This window comes from Ursus americanus, chromosome 7, assembly GCF_024610735.1.
Source record: "Ursus americanus isolate L20-20 chromosome 7, mUrsAme1.1.p, whole genome shotgun sequence".
Lineage (NCBI taxonomy): Eukaryota > Metazoa > Chordata > Mammalia > Carnivora > Ursidae > Ursus > Ursus americanus.
In genome coordinates, this window is record NC_142133.1 from 49,083,612 (window position 1) to 49,099,331 (window position 15,720).

The following is a 15,720-nucleotide window of genomic DNA, read 5'->3' on the forward strand; positions in this document are numbered from 1 at the left end:
GATTTCAGCTCAGGTCATGATCTTAGGGTTGAGAGATGGAGCCCCATGTTGGGCTCTGCGCTCAGTGGGGAGTCTGCTTGAGAGTCTCTCTGTCTCCCTCTGCCCCTCCCTCTGCCTGCATACTCTCTCAATAAATAAGTAAATAAAATCTTTAAAAAAAAGAAACAAACCTGGGGCGCCTGGGTGGCTCAGTCGTTAAGCGTCTGCCTTTGGCTCGGGGCGTGATCCCGGCGTTCTGGGATCAAGCCCCGCATCAGGCTCTTCTGCTGGGAGCCTGCTTCTTCCTCTCCCACTCTCCCTGCTTGTGCTCCCTCTCTTGCTGGCTGTCTCTCTCTCTCTCAAATGAATAAATAAAATCTTAAAACAAACAAACCAAAACCACTATAGATGCCCCTAGCCCCACCCCTGGGAATTCACTTCCAGCAGATCTGGGGTCAGCTATGAATCCATTTTTAAATATAAGCCCCAGGTATTCTCACGACGCAACCTGACTTTTGCGTCTGGAGTTAGAGCTGCAGCGTTGAGGGCACTTCCGTTGGCCGGTGGGGGAGGTGGGTTGGTCCCAGAACTGTGGGAATAATGGTGTCTACTTGTCTAGGTGCGAAGCAGGGCTTAGGCTTTAGGAGAGAAGAGCTGGACTGTCTTACTGGGCTTCTGTGTGTACTCCCAGGATTCCCCAGGCTCTGGCTGACGTTCACGCATTTGAGTATGAGGACTTGGGGTACACGGAGGAGGGAGCTACATAGTTCCAAAGAGGTGCTTCCCTGTGTTTTACAACAGAATATCCAAAAGTACCTTTCTCTTGTAAGGGGCAGCAAATAGAGGCACGAGGAGTACCAGACTCTGGAGCCAGAAAGCCTGAACTTGGATCTCAGGTAGGTTGCTGATTTCACCCACAAAAACATAGGACATCCAGTGAAAACTGAATTTCAGTGCCGTATTTTATCTGGCAATGCTGGTCCCAGCTCTAGCACTGACCACATGGCAGTGCGCACTGCTGAGCCTCCCTGGACCTCAGCTGCCCCCTCTGCCAAATGGGGCGATAGTAGTACTCACCTCCTAGCACTGCTATGAGGACTAAATAGGTTACAATTTGTGAAGTGCTTAGGACAATACCTGGCATACGCCAAGTGCCAGATAAATGTTAGCTCTCACTAGTATTTGATGGTATCCTTCCAATGTTTTCATCCCCAAACCAGGCCAGGGACAGCCGGTTAGAATTCATGAAGTCACAACCATAGTCTTCCTTTTACCCCAAATGATTAGATCCGATCCAAGATCACTTCCTTTGTGAGCCGCGAGGAATGTTCGTGGTCAAAGCTGCATCACTGATTTGAATGGATGTCTCTCTAGTAGCTTGGCCAGAAGGTGAATTCACTAGCTGAGAACCGACCAGCGCACGGTCCCCATCTCGCCGGCGGAGATCGGCCACCCCCAGGGCCTGTCTCACAGGTGCGAGCAGCAACACTCATGTAGCTGAAACAAACAAAACATAGAATGTAATTGTTCAGAGGGCTGTAGGGTGAGCTAATTCAATCACAAGCAGCAGCGCACAATAGACCTTTCTGCCGTCACAGAGAGGCTCTGCGTCTGCACCCTCCAACGTGACAGCCAGCAGCCGCGTGGGGCTCCTGAGCACAGAAAATGTAGCTGGTGCAGGTCAGAGCCGGCATTTTGAATGTAGCTTCGTGTGGTGAGCAGCTAATGGAACAGACAACACAGGAAAGGGAGCCCCTGGCACCCAGAACGTAAAACCGTTTCCGCAGGCCTCACGGTCAATTATGTATAACGCTAGGGCTAGGACCCAGGTCTCCTGACTGCGTTTTCAGTGCTCTTTCCACCTGGAGCCCTTCAGGACACAATGCTGTGTGGCAGGGAGACCGTTCTTCTGCCTAGAAAGCCTTGTAACATTAAACTAGATTACGGAGCATTCCCGCCTCTACAACCCTGAGCACACTCTGTCAGGAACAAGGAGGATAAGCTGCAGAAATGCAGCCTGCAGAGTTACAGACGTTTCTTAAGGCTCTAATCCCCAAATAAACAGCTCTGTTCTTTCATCTCTTCCGGATGACACCTCCTTTGTTAGAGCTGTCAAATTCCGTGACACCTGAAGCCCGACTGGCTACATTAGCGGGCACGCTGCTGAGGGGCCCACCTGCTTGGGTCACAGCTCCACGTGTGCTGGGCCTGCCCAGCTCCTGCGGCGCAGGCCCTTCATGTCCTTCTGAGCTGCCGCATTCCTCGGGGTCCCATCTGGGTGGGACAGGATGAGGCTTATCACCGAGAGCAGGGGAGGCAGTAAAGCGGGGTGGGCTCTGGAGCCAGCCGGGGTGCCTGGGTTCAAATCCCAACTCTGCCACTCGCTGCATACAAGCTGGGTGACCTCGGGCAAGTCACTTAACCTCTCTGGGCCTCTGTCTCCTCATCTATAAAATATGAGACAATAGCCGTACCCATTTCATAGAGTTGTTGTAGGATTAAATGAATTAATCCATGTAAGGTACTTAGAACCATCTCTGGCACGGAGGAAAAGCATTTGCTAAACCTTGAGTGTTTTTTAGAGTGGGTCTTAACAAAGGAGCTGCGGTCGAGGAGGTGGTATTTTGCAGGATGTCTCTGGCAGATGCCTCTGAGCAGGTTGCTTACTGCTTCTGTTTTTAGGTCTAAATTACGAGAACAGTGAGGTTCCCTGGTTAAGACAGTGAGAGATAACAGCAAGGAGGGAGTTCAAGGAACAGTCATAGTTTTATGTGACTGCGAGGTGTCCAAAAGCCTCTCTCTCCTGCTAATACTTTCTTAGAAGTTCAGAAGGTCCGACTTTTCTATTCAGGGCGGGAGCAGCCCACTTTACGTCAGTCTCACAGACCCTTTCAGAGTAAGGTGAGATCTTGGAGTCTAAAGAATATAAGCCGGGACCCACAGGGCAAATCCGGGCTGCAGATGTGTTTTGCTTGGCCTGCAGTGAAGACCCAAACAATGTTTTTAAAATGTTTAATTAGTTGCCAACGTTAAAAAAAAAAAAAAAAGAACCGAGAGATTTCACATTTAAAAAATCCAGGTTTCCAGCTACTCTTGCAAAACCCAATTATATGGCAACACCTGTCCCTCATTTGAGCCAGGCAACAACCGGCTGGCACAGGGCACAGGCCCTCTGGGGGGTGACATTCCCAACCTGGCCCACCTTACCCTGTGCGACCGACCTGCCTGACTCCATCCATCAGAGGCCCCCAATCTAGCCCAACCCTCCCTTCTACTGATGGGAAAACCGAGAGGCCCAGTTTCCCAGCCCCAGGCCGGTGCCCTGCCTTGGTCCTAGGGGTTAATAAACGTGAGCCGGCAACAGAATCACCCAGAAGACCTGTTGGAACACAGATTGCTGGAAGTTTCTGAGCAGGAGGTTTGCATTTCTAACAAGTTCCCGGGTGATGCTTGCCGGGGTCGGGAAGCACTTCGAGAACCACTGTTTCACGGCCAACCACTTTTTGTTATTGTTGTTGTTGTTTTTAAATTTTTAATAATATTTATTTTGTTATATTAGTCACCATACAGTACATCCCCAGTTTTTGATGCAATGTTCCATGATTCATTATTTGCATATAACACCCAGTGCTCCATGCAATATGTGCCCTCCTTAATACCCATCACCGGCCTACGGCCAACCACTTTTTTTTGGGAACTTATCCTGGCACGGACACAGCAACTGACTGTCCCCTTTGATTGCACCCTTTTTCCCACTGACCTTTTCCCCTTTGCATTTTTCTCATCCTTTTTCTTCTTAGCATTTATTTATTTATTTAATTATTTATTTATTTTACCGCTACCCTCACTTTTCTCAGTTACCTGTTTTCTGGAGGTCGGCTGCGGCAGGGAGATGGCCCTCTCCCCATCATCCGCCCGGCACCCCCAAACTGCCCCCTTTCCGACGCCCAGCCGAGGCAGAAGGGGAGTCCAGCCGCCGCTCCGCCTGCTGACCCTGCCAGGGGCAAATGTCGCGCCTCTGTCCAGTCCCAGAACTTGGGGTCCCGGGCGGGGAACCGCGGGGTCCTCGGAGCCCGGGCTTCCTTGGAGAAGCGTCTGCGCCTCGGCCGCGGCGGGGGCCGGGTGCCAGTGTCCGGGCGGAGAGCCGCATTCACGGCCGCCGCGCCGCCGGGTCCTCTTTCCCTTCAGACTCCTTCTGTATTCGGAGAGATTTGAGCCCGAGGGCCGGGCGCTGAGCAGCACCGCGGGGACCGCGCGGCCCGGTGGCCCCCAGATGCCCAGCGGCCTCCTCCGAGCCGCGGTTAGGCAGGACGGCGGCTGTCGGGGACGGCGAAAGCGGTCGCCGTCCTTAACCCACGAATTTTCTCTTCTGAGAAAAGCCCGAACGTGCGGGTCGGCCGGGCTTGGGCAGGTGGGCTCTGGCCCCGCAACCCCTGCGGCCCCCCCGCCCCCCCCCCCCGCCCAGGCAGCGCCCGCGAAGTTTGGGCTCAGGGGGACTCGTGGGGCTACCTGCCAATTCGCGGCCGCACCTGCCCCCAGGCCGGCCCCTGTACCCGCTTTGCACCTGGAAAGGGCCCCGAGTGTCTTTGGGGAGACTCTCTCCCAGGTGGCTCAGGGTGGTGGGGAATCCCGAATAAGGAAGGAGACAGGCAGAAATTTCTTTAGGGGAGGGAGAAGAGAAGGGGTGGAAGGGGACTTGGCGCCTTCTCTCACGGCTGCTGGGGCCACCACCAATAGAAGGGAGGAGCAAATGCATCTAGAGGCTCACCATGTACCAAGTGCTTGCCCAAGTCACTGGCAGAGCTGGGCTTTGAAAACCCTTCATTCATCGCTTGCCCCAGAAGGGAAGCTCCCATTGGACTTGGTGTTTTCACTTTGCCCCCTGCCCACCAACCAAGGGGGAAAAGGGAGGATTTCCGGATCAAAAGGCCCATAAGCTCTACCACTCAGCCTGCAGCTGAACACCCAAGTCCTGAGGCCAGCTTGCCTATAGAGTATCAAGGAATGGTGAATCCTATTAAAAGGGGCTGTGGGGAGAAGAGCAGGTGTGAAGGGGTGCCTTCTGCCATAAGATCTAGTTTACCAAGATGCAGTGTAATAGCAATCGCTGGTCTCTCTTGAGCACTCACTATTCCCCAGACACTGTGCCAGGTAACGGCTGTCTTTCTCTCGATTAAACCTGTTGACCTATAAAATAGGTACCCATTGTACAGATGAGGAAACTAAGGCTTAGAGAGATTTATGTATTTGCCCTTAGCCATTCAGGTAAGTGGTGGGAGAAGATCTAAACTCAAGCTGGCTGACTCTGGACTTTCACTTGAACTCCTTTATTATCTGGCTCTTTAAAGACAGGCTTAGCCTCTGTGGGCAGGGTTTCCAGGGAGGCTGGGGCTGGATGAATTTCATTGGCTTTGAATGAAGTAATAAGTTTATTTTTTTCCCCTTCTTTGTAAGGACTAGAATAAGAGATTATTTAATGGCTAAATGTTCCAAAAATTTCAGGCCCATCCTCATGTCCAAGAGTTTGTCCTGGTACACTTACTCATGAAAATATCTCCAACAAATTGTTACCTGGGATCCAAACTGCCAGGCAGAAACTTCTTACCTCTGGAAGCAACAGGAAGCCTTCCTGTGAGTCCCACCTTTTGACATACAAATGAGTTTCCTGTATCCTAGGAGCTTTCCCTCTGTCAAGAAAAGGTGCTGGAGAAAGGATTGGCCCCATTCTCATTTCACCATAACTCAGACAAAACTTTTATGAGACTATGTTGAGGTTTCCTAGAAGCCTGTAATGTTCCTTTATTTGTTTGTTTGTTTTTGGCGATCTCTCTATTTCCCTGTAGTGATTTGCAGAAACACCTTGATAGTTAAAAGTGACTTCACGGATTGTATCATCAAACTCCTAATTTTACAGGTGAACTCAATGAGGCAAAGGGACTCGTGACCCAAGATGGCCCCATTAGGCACTGGTCAAGGTGGAGCCAGAACCTGGCGTTGGGGCATCACGGGTCGGGGTAGTTCAGGAAATGTAAACAGCTCTTGTGCTCCTTTCCTGGGGCGGGAGGGGGGGATGTCAGGGGGTGGGAGTCAATCTCAGGAATCCTAGGGAGTAGAGTAGGCTGTGGCTAGAAATAGAGGAGGAGTCCTGGGAGAAGAGATTAGAGCAAAGGAGCTGGGCTGGGCCCCAGAAGCCACGGAAGCCACATGTGTCCCCAGCAGGTACAGATCACCAAGGGTCCTCGTAAGAATAGTCTCAGGTATAAAGTATGAGCAAAGCCTTCCAGACAATCCCTGTCATCCCTCCCCTTTAGTCTGCAGATCCTTCAGGTCTCAGAACCCTCACCCCTAGGTTCTGTCCTTCAGACTTCTCAGTCCTTCCCCCCTCCTGTTCCCGTGCAGCCTCCCCTGGGGACCCTGACTGAGAGGACTCCACATCTCCCGGAAGCCTGCACAGAACCCCCATGGCATCTCCCCTCGAGTTTTTCCATCTCTGGTGGTGCCGTGGGTCCTACTGAGCCACCAGCCTTAGAGGGGCTGGTGGTAGTTCTGAGAATCTGGGACGAGGGGGATTACAAAGCAGAGAATAAGCTCACTGTGTTCTATTCTCCTTCCAGCCTTGCTGGTCGCCCTGATACCCTGCCGAACAAAACAAAACAAACAAACAAACAAACAAACAAAGTGCCTCTTTCAAGATCCAAGTAAAACCTCCTTTAGAAATTACCACAGTTTTGACTTATTCTTACTAAAGAACAAATGATTTACATTTTAAACATTAAGAATATTCGAGTTTTGGGGCGCCGGAGTGGCTCAGTCATTAAGCGTCTGCCTTTGGCTCAGGGCGTGATCCTGGCGTTCTGGGATCGAGCCCCACATCAGGCTCCTCCGCTGAGAGCCTGCTTCTTCCTCTCCCACTCCCCCTGCTTGTGTTCCCTCTCTCGCTGGCTGTCTCTCTCTCTGTCAAATAAATAGATAAAATCTTAAAAAAAAAAAAAGAATATTCGAGTTTTAAGGAAGATATGAAAAAAGGATCACGATGGGTTTTAAAAGATTAAGAAAAGCCGCTTTGGCTACTGTGGTCGTCTAGGGTCAGTGGCGTTGCCGGGGCTTTCTCCTCCCTCCAGCCTGTCCCTAATACTCATTTGGATATTTGGAACGTGGGTCAGTTAGGCCCTCAGGCCCTAAGGTCTATGTAACCACCACTCAACTCCGCCGTTCTAGCACGAAAACAGCCATGCCATGAATCAGTGGCTGTGACTATGTTGCAATAAAACTTTATTTACAAACATAGTCCACCCTTAGGCAGAGTTGACCAACCCGCGGCGCGAAACAACGAAGGTTTACTTCATGCTTGTGTTCCGTGACCATCGTGGATAGGTGGGAGCTCTGCTTCATAGCACGATCCTTCTTAACCCACAGCCCAGCTCGATGGAGGAGCCTCTAAATGGAACATGACTACTCACCGAAGCAGAGAGAAAGAAACCGGCGAAGCGTGTACCGGTTCTGAAAGCTGCTGCGTCCACGTGACGCATCTATTCCGCTCACATTTTCCGGCCCAACGCAAGTCACGTGGTCCCACCTGAATTCAACAGGCAGAGAAGTATAATCTGAAGGAAAAGAGAAAAAAACATGTGTGAATAGCCGTTGTGTTTACCAGAGAACGCACAGCTGTAGGTGAAAGGAAATCTCGATCTTGCCTAAGAAAGTTGTCGTTCTGCACACATGCGTGGAATGCTTATATTCGAGGACTGAGGACACGGAGATACTTCAGAGCATCTGTAAATCTCCACCCGTAAGCGACAAACTGTTGTCAGATGGAAAGGGAAAAAGAAACCCAGGAAGAAGATGGCTAACGAGGAAGGAAAACCAAGAAGGCCAAGGTGCTACAAGGTAAGGGAGATGGGTGCGGTAGATAAGTAGATAAATGGATGGAGAGCCAGAAGACGGAAGGGATGCTCGTGGAAATGTTGCCAGTGGCTGGTTCTAGATAGTTGGGATTACTTCATTTTGCTGTATGTTTTTCAGTTTCCTCCAACTTTTCTTCGACGGTTAAAGTATTAATTTTATGCAAGCGTGCCTCATTGTACTGTTCTTCTCTTTACTGTGCTTTGCAGATACGGTGCGGGTTTTTTCGGGTTTTGTTTTTGTTTGTTTTTACAAACTGAAATTTGGGGCAACTCTGTGTTTGTGGAGCAAGTCTGTTGACACCATTTTTCCAACAGCATTTCCTCACTTCATGTCTCCGGGTCACATTTTGTTAATTCTAGCAATATTTCGAACTTCTTCATTATTATTACATTTGTTATCGTGGTCTGTGACCAGTGATCTTTTTTTAAAGATTTATTTTAGAGAGAGAGAGAGAGCACAGTGGGAGGGGTACAGGGAGAAGGAGGGAGGATCTCAAGCAGGCTCCACACTCAGCATGGAGCCCAACTCAGGGCTTGATCTCACGACCCTGAGATCACGACCTGAGCTGAAACCAAGAGTTGGACACTTAACCTACTGCGACACCCAGGAGCCCCTGTGATCAGTGATCTTTGATGCTATTATTGTAATTGTTTGGGGCACCGCAAACCACCCTGATATAAGATGGTGAACTTCATCGATACGTGTGAGTGCTGACTATTGCCTTGTCTGACTCTCTCCCTGCCCTCAGGCCTCCCTATTCCCTGAGACACAACATTTTATATTCAGACTCACTATGTGAGTGCACCATGCTTGGTATAATATATATGTTCCCCAAAATTGGTGTATTTTTTTTTTTGCAAGTCAAATTCTATTTTCAAGGGCGCCTGGGTGGCTCAGTGGGTAAAACGTCTGCCTTGGGCTCAGGTCATGATCCCAGGGTCCTGGGATCGAGCCCTGCATCGGGCTCCCTGCTCAGTGGAGTCTGCTTCTCCCTCTGCCTGCTGCTCCCCCTGCTTGTGCTCTCTCTCTCTCTGTCAGATGAATAAATAAAATCTTTTTTAAAAAAATTCTATTTTCATTGCCCCGCACAATACCACTACTGAAAGGTGCACACTAAGGCTCCTTAGTGGTGCAAATATCTTGTGATCTAGCCATAGTTTATCTGATTCAAATTTAAGAGATTCACAATCATTTTCTGAAATGGAGCCCTTCTACATTTTCTGTGTTCCTTCTGGTTCTATTGTGCTTTTCTAATGTTTGAGCCAGGTTTTTGGTGTCTGTGTCAGTGACTGGTCTTCTGGTCAAAGAAGGAATCGAAGAACCTGAATCCTGTGGGCCGAGCCTGACTCAAACCAGTAGAGGAAATCAGTGGGGCCGGTTCTTTAGCCATGGGACTTGTATTGCTTCCTTCTTATTACCATGGCTTTGAAGTCCTGCAGACAAGCCTTCTCCTAGACACCCTTACCCTGGAGTATTACAATTTCAGGAGGCTACTCGGGGCCGGGGGGCGGGGTGTGGAATCCAAAAAGGTCTCCCTAGGAGGGTAATAATGAAAAAGGAAGAAGAAGTTTGAGAGATACAGTTTTAAGAGTTCACGGAGAAATTTAGACAACTTTTGGCTAAAGAAACCGAGGAGGTCGTGATATAGGAGGCAAATTTTGAAGAAGGACTTGACACCCAAAAAGAATTTTGGTTGCCGGAGATTAGGGGAGGAGGCATTCTAGGTAGAGGGAATGGGTAAATGGGATTCTGGAGGTAGGAAAGGAGCAGTCCTCCAGCTAAAAGAGCAAATAGTTGACTCCCACTGGAGCAGGGGCCCAAAGCAGGGAATCCTGGAATCTTCCATGGAAATGCAGCCTATTTCGTATGCATATAAAAATATCTTCCTAATTAGATGGTGACCTGTTCTAGGTCTGTTCCTTCTTTAACAGCTTCAAGCCCTCTGTCCTATTGATAGCCAGAATGTGACCAAATGGGATAAGGAAGTTTTGTCTTTGACCCCACCTTTTAAATCAGCTGGGGCTCTCTCCCTCCCCTTCCCTCTCCCTCCTTGCTGGGTTCACTCTCCCTGAGCGCTCAAGGTCTGCGAGAGAACAGCCTACGGTCCTCACTATCATTTCTATAGGATGTGGGTCACCGTGACGTACGCATGGGACTTTTGCTAAATACACTTCTCCGCCGGAAGGAGAAGAGAGAGATGCCACCTGGGAGAGGAGACGGGAGCCGAGCCGGGGCTGAGAACCTGGGCTGAGACAGGCTTGTGCGCTCATTGGGATGGCTGATGTCAATAATCTCTGCTATGCAAATGAGCCAAAAAACCAAGTGTCTTGTCTAGACCAGAAACCAGACCTCAGTGGGAGGTCGCTAAAGGGTGTGGTGCGGCTGGAAACAGAAAAATTCGTTTCATCTGGCCTTGAACAGAACAGGGTATTCATCAGACTAGCTCCGGGGAGGCAGGTAACAACACCAGCCCAGAGGCCTCCTAGATGAGAGGCCAAAAAGTTGCTAAGAGAGAGTCCAAGACCCAGTGCCGAGAGCCTCTGTTTCGGGCAAATGTGGTCTGGGAATTAGATCGCTAGCATCAGAGGAAACCTGCGCTTGGCAAATCGACTTTCAGTTATGATTTCTATTTCCTTTCTTGCCCTTCGGAAATACTTGACGTTGAAATGGGTCTTGAATGCTGCCTGGCAATCATCCGGGGCTTCCCAAGTCCATTCATGTGCCCACTCTATCCTAGAGGGTCATTCTACATCTTTCTCTGCAAGTCTCCTAGTCTTCTGCGCCATCTGCCTCAGCGAGGAAAAGAGAAGAGAAGAGAAGGTCAAAGACTCCAGCTGCCTTAGCCACTCAGCTACCAGCAACGACAGCCGCGTGCCCTGCTTTCCCGCCAGTCGCCATTCCCTGTTCTGGAAGGCCGATTCTAACTGCACTAGCCGCTGTCCTGCTCCCCCAGCTGGTCTCTGCCCTCTGCACCTCGCCCTTTCTCCAGATTACTCCTATCAGTTTACAAACACACTGTCACTTCTCCCCTTTGAAACGACCACAACGACTGCAAACACCCCTTCAGGACCATCCCATTTTTTTGTTCCTCTTCGTAGAAAACCCGTCAGAGAATTACCCCCCACATTCCTAAGTCCAATGGTGGAATCTCCATCCTCATCCTATGTGACCTGTGAGCAACACAGGACCCCGGTCTCCTGCTGCCTCCTCTTTGGCTCCCAGGATAGCCTGTTGTTTGTTTTCCTCTTACTCCACTCACTGCTTCTCTGTCCCCTCAGCTCTTCCCCGTCTCCTCTCCCCCTTCATGTGGGAGGGGTTGTTCATTTTCCATTGCTACAACGAATTGTCACAAACATGCTGGCCTACACAATACAAATCTAGGATCTTCCAATTAATAAGAGGTCAGCTGCCCAGTTCCACAGTGTTGGAGCTATCTCTGACTCCTCTTTCCCTCCTACACGACTCCTCCTGCAGGTCAGGAAATCTTGCCTCTCCCTTAGAAATACTGTAGTCCCCCTTATCCACAAAGGATATGTTCCAAGACCCTGATGCCTGAAACTGCAGATAGCACTGAACCCTGTATATGCTATGTTCCCCCCCCCCACATACATACTATGAAAAAGTTTAATTTATAAATGAGGCCCAGTAAAAGATTAACCATATCTCTTTTTCACTAAACTCTTCTCTCCCTCTAAAAAGTATAAAGAATAATGTCCACTGTATTTTACCAGGTAGATTTATGAAAGTCAATCTGTGCCATGTTTATGTCAAATTTTCTTCAAGAAATAAAGTGTCATAAATACAATTGAACCTCTGTGTGTCCTTCTTCATTCTCCTTCCCTTCTTTTCCTCTCCAGAAGCATCTGCTATCTTGATTTTGGTGGCTTTCACTCACATATCTATTTCATAATTTTCATTGGTATTTTAAAAGATCCCTCTCCCCCTTGTCGTTCTAATGCTTTAATTGAGAGGAAGCCTTCAAAGTCCCGAGAGATCAAGGCCCCAAGATCACACAGTCCCAAGGTCACACAGCCAGGTGAGGCCAAGGAAGCACAAGAGCCTAGGACTTCTGACTCTTAGTTCAGTGTCTTCCCAATGCACCATGGTGTGTCTTTTCAAAATGTATATAAATGAAATATATACCATCTACTATGTTCCTGAGACAGTACTAGACTTCTTTTAAAAATACATTCATTCATCTGACTTCACAGATGAGAAAACTGAGGCTCAGAGAGAAGTCGCTTTTCCAATGTCACCCCGCTTGCAGGCAGCACAGGTAAAATTGGTGCCCAGGACTGCGGGACTTCTAATGCTGCCCTCTAGTGGTCAGTATGGGAAAGGCACATTTGAAAGTAGAAACCTCTATATGCATTCTGGTTCCGCAACTTGCTGACCAAGTGAACCTAGATAAGGTAAGTCAATTATAAAACTACTATTTAGCGAACACTTACTAAGCACCAGCAATTTTTAGTAATCATCTTATTTAAACACCCTCAGAGATAGATATTATTTAATCTTTAGAGGGGAAAACTGGGACTCCAAGAGCTCATACCACTAACAAAGAGCAGAACGAGAAGCTGAATTCAGGATTACCAGCTCCAGAGACCACGCCCTCCCCACTTTTTTTTACCTTCCTCTCTTGGCTTACGTGCTTTCTTAATTTTATTTCTTTAAATTATCTTTTGGTTAGGGGCACCTGGCTGGTTCACACGGGAAGGGTGTAACTCTCGACCTCAGGGTTGTGAGTTCAAACCCTGCACTGGGTATAGAGATTACTTAAAAATATAATATTTAAATTATCATTTGGTTGGGCATCACATATCTGATAAATACTTGTATACAGGGGCGCCTGGGTGGTTCAGTCATCAGGCATCTGCCTTGGGCTCAGGTCGTGATCCCAGGGTCTTGGGATTGAATCCCGTAACAGGCTCCTTGCTCTGCAGGGAGCCTGCTTCTCCCTCTCCCTCTGCCCCTGCTTGTGTTCCTTCTCTGTCTCTCTTGCTCTCTGTCAAATAAATAAATAAAATCTTAAAAAAAAAACTTGTATACAAAATATACAAAGAACACTTAAAACTCAACAATAAAAAAATGAACACCCCAATTAAAAATGAGCAAGAGATCTGAACAGACACTTCATTAAAGAAGATATGCAGGGGCACCTGGGTGGCTCAGTTCGTTGAGCATCCGATTCTCCATCTCAGCTCAGGTCTTGATCTCGGGGTCATGAGTTCAGGCCCCACATTGGGTTCCATGCTTGGTGTGGAGCCTACTTGAAAAAAAAAAAAAAGATGTGCAGATGGAAAATAAGCATAAGAGAAGATATCAACATCATTGTCATTAGGGAAATGCAAATTAAAGAAAAATGAGATGTTTTTATATATCTGTTAGAGTGTCTAAAATCCATAGATCTAAAAATATCAATTTCTATCAAAGATGCAGAGAAAGAGGAACTCTCATTCCTTCCTGGTGAAAATTCAAAATGGTAGAATCACTTTGGAAAACATTCTGGCAGCTCCTAAAATGTTAAACACAGACTTACCTTATGACCAGCAATTCCACTCCTAGATATATACCCAAGGGAATGAAAATCATGTCAGCACAAAATTTGCACACAAAATGTTCATGGTAGCATTGTTCATAACAGCCAAAAAGTGGAAGCAACCTAAATGCTCATCAACTGATGAATGGATAAACAAATAGGGTGTAGCCATATAGTGGAGTATTATTCAGCCATAAATGGGAATGAAAGGCTCATTCATGTGACAACATGGGTGAACTATGGAAACATTATGCTAAGTGAAAGGTGCCATTTACTGAAGGCCACAGAGTGTATGATTCCAATTATATGCAACGTCCAGAAGAGGCAAATCCATAAGGGCTGGTTGTTAAGGGTTAGAGGGTAGGGAAAAGGAAGTGACCTATTCTGGACTTCTAACTTCCAGAACTGTGAGCTAATAAACTTGTGTCGTTTAATAAAGGCACTAAGTCTGTGGGAATTGGTTACAGCAGCAATAGGAAACTGACACATTCACATACTCAGACAACACTGGCTTCCTTGAACTGCAAGCTTATGTATTGTTATGCAGTGCGTACTGCAGAAATAGTATGTTCGTGTAAATCAATAGCCTGAAGTTAAGTATTATAACTCCTAAACCACATCTTTCAATTAAAACACGTATATCGAATGCTCCCCAAATATTGATACTCATCAGCACTCTTTATCCTTGCCTAGAGCTCAGGGCAGGAAGTTGGAAGGACTGAAGGACCCTGGGGATGCTGATCTGTGGCTCCTCCCAGTCAGGACAGGCTGTGGTGCTGCCCCCCAATGTCCCACAGCAAGCTGGCAATCACAAGCTGTAGCACTTGGCTTGGATGGTCAGGCTAGCTGATTTCTGAAAGTTTCCATTCTAGCTTCTCCCTGATGCTGAGGACGAGGTCCAAGAGGGGCCACAGATGTGGGCTCCAGGGTGGAGTGCAACAGCTGCTCACTTTCTGGGTGGATCAGGGTCGGTGGAGACCCAGCTTCGTCCTACGGGTCTGCCCCAGAAGGCAAATGGGCGGCAGCATCCCCTAAGCGTCCTGCTCGGATTCTCCCTGGAGAAGAGCAAGGGAAAGCCATGTCCCTGCCGCCCCACACAAATCTGCCTGATGACTTGGCCCAGCGGGGAGGGGATTTGCCCAGCAGGCTGGGTGGAAGTTGCCCGGCCAGATAACCCCAGCTCCAATTAAAGCCATTAACGAGAAATGAAGCCAAGGACCATTATCCCTTGTTAGGCCCCTTTTGCCAAAAGTCTGGGCTTTAACACATGGTGGGTCAGCCTAGGAGCAAATGGTCCATGAGGCACTTTACTTCTAATCATCCCCCAGTCAAACTCGGGTTGGCCTCTACAGTGACCAAGCATCCAGGTTTGCCTGGGATCAAGGAGTTTCCCAGGACAGGAGAACACAGAATCAAGGCAAACTGGGATGAGATGCTTACCTTCCCTTCCAACCTGGAGGCTGCGGTTTTGGGTAGCCCTCCAGCTGAGATACAAAGCACGGATCCGCCAGGCAATTCTCCTGAGCTATTAGAACTCCTTATGAATCAGCAACTTATCCCTCATTCTCCTCCATGCAAGGCTCTTCCCCTCAACGTCCTTGTTCTAACAACAGCTGCCATTTATCGAGCGCTTACACCAGGAAATGTGGAAAGCATTCTCCTCTATTATTTCTGTTAATCCTCTTCCTAATCCTAAGAGACAAGCAATTTTATTTTTACTTTATAGATGATGAAACTCTGGCAATGAGAGCTTAAATAATTGCTCAAGGTCACCCTGAAAGTTGGTGGCAGGGCCCGCAGAGTGTCAGGTGTCTCCGACCCAATAGGCACTTAGAACCATGGTGCCGTTTGCCTTTCAAGGGACTTGGCCAGCGGACTGTCAGTAGCACCTGTCTGTGGGGGAGGGAGCTTTCGTCTTGCAGCCGTCCCAGTAATCTGCACCGAGGGCAGACGCTTTTCTAATGGCATTTGTGACCCTAGGCTGCTGTGGCCTCGTTTTCTGGAAGAGGGTTTTCCCCAGCCGGAAGCAAGTTTTTCTGAGGACTGGAAAAATCAGAGCGAGCGCACAGGGCCGAGGGGCCCCATTCCAGACACCGAGGGGCCTCGATGCTGGGCCGCACAACCGTCTCAGGACCTCACCTCTGATCCCTTGCCCTGTGGTTTGAGGTTGGCAAGAGCGAATTCACAGCCACAGCCGTGCTTCTCTTCAGGATCCCCCGCCAGCAGCCCCCGTGGCAGCTCCGGGCACCTCTGCTTGCAGTAAACATGACCTTTGCCTTCTGCCACCAACATGACAT

The 15,720-nt window shown here is 48.7% G+C and overlaps 1 long non-coding RNA gene across 1 annotated transcript; it reads right to left on the bottom strand.

Moving 5' to 3' along the window:
• Positions 1–939: 939 nt before the first annotated feature.
• Positions 940–15,190, bottom strand: LOC148109685 (uncharacterized). Its single transcript, XR_015725083.1, has 4 exons — positions 14,864–15,190; positions 13,044–13,153; positions 7,440–7,583; positions 940–1,476 (listed from the first exon to the last, which is right to left on the bottom strand). It is a non-coding gene; the product is annotated as an uncharacterized LOC148109685 (long non-coding RNA).
• Between the last annotated feature and the right edge of the window lie 530 nt (positions 15,191–15,720).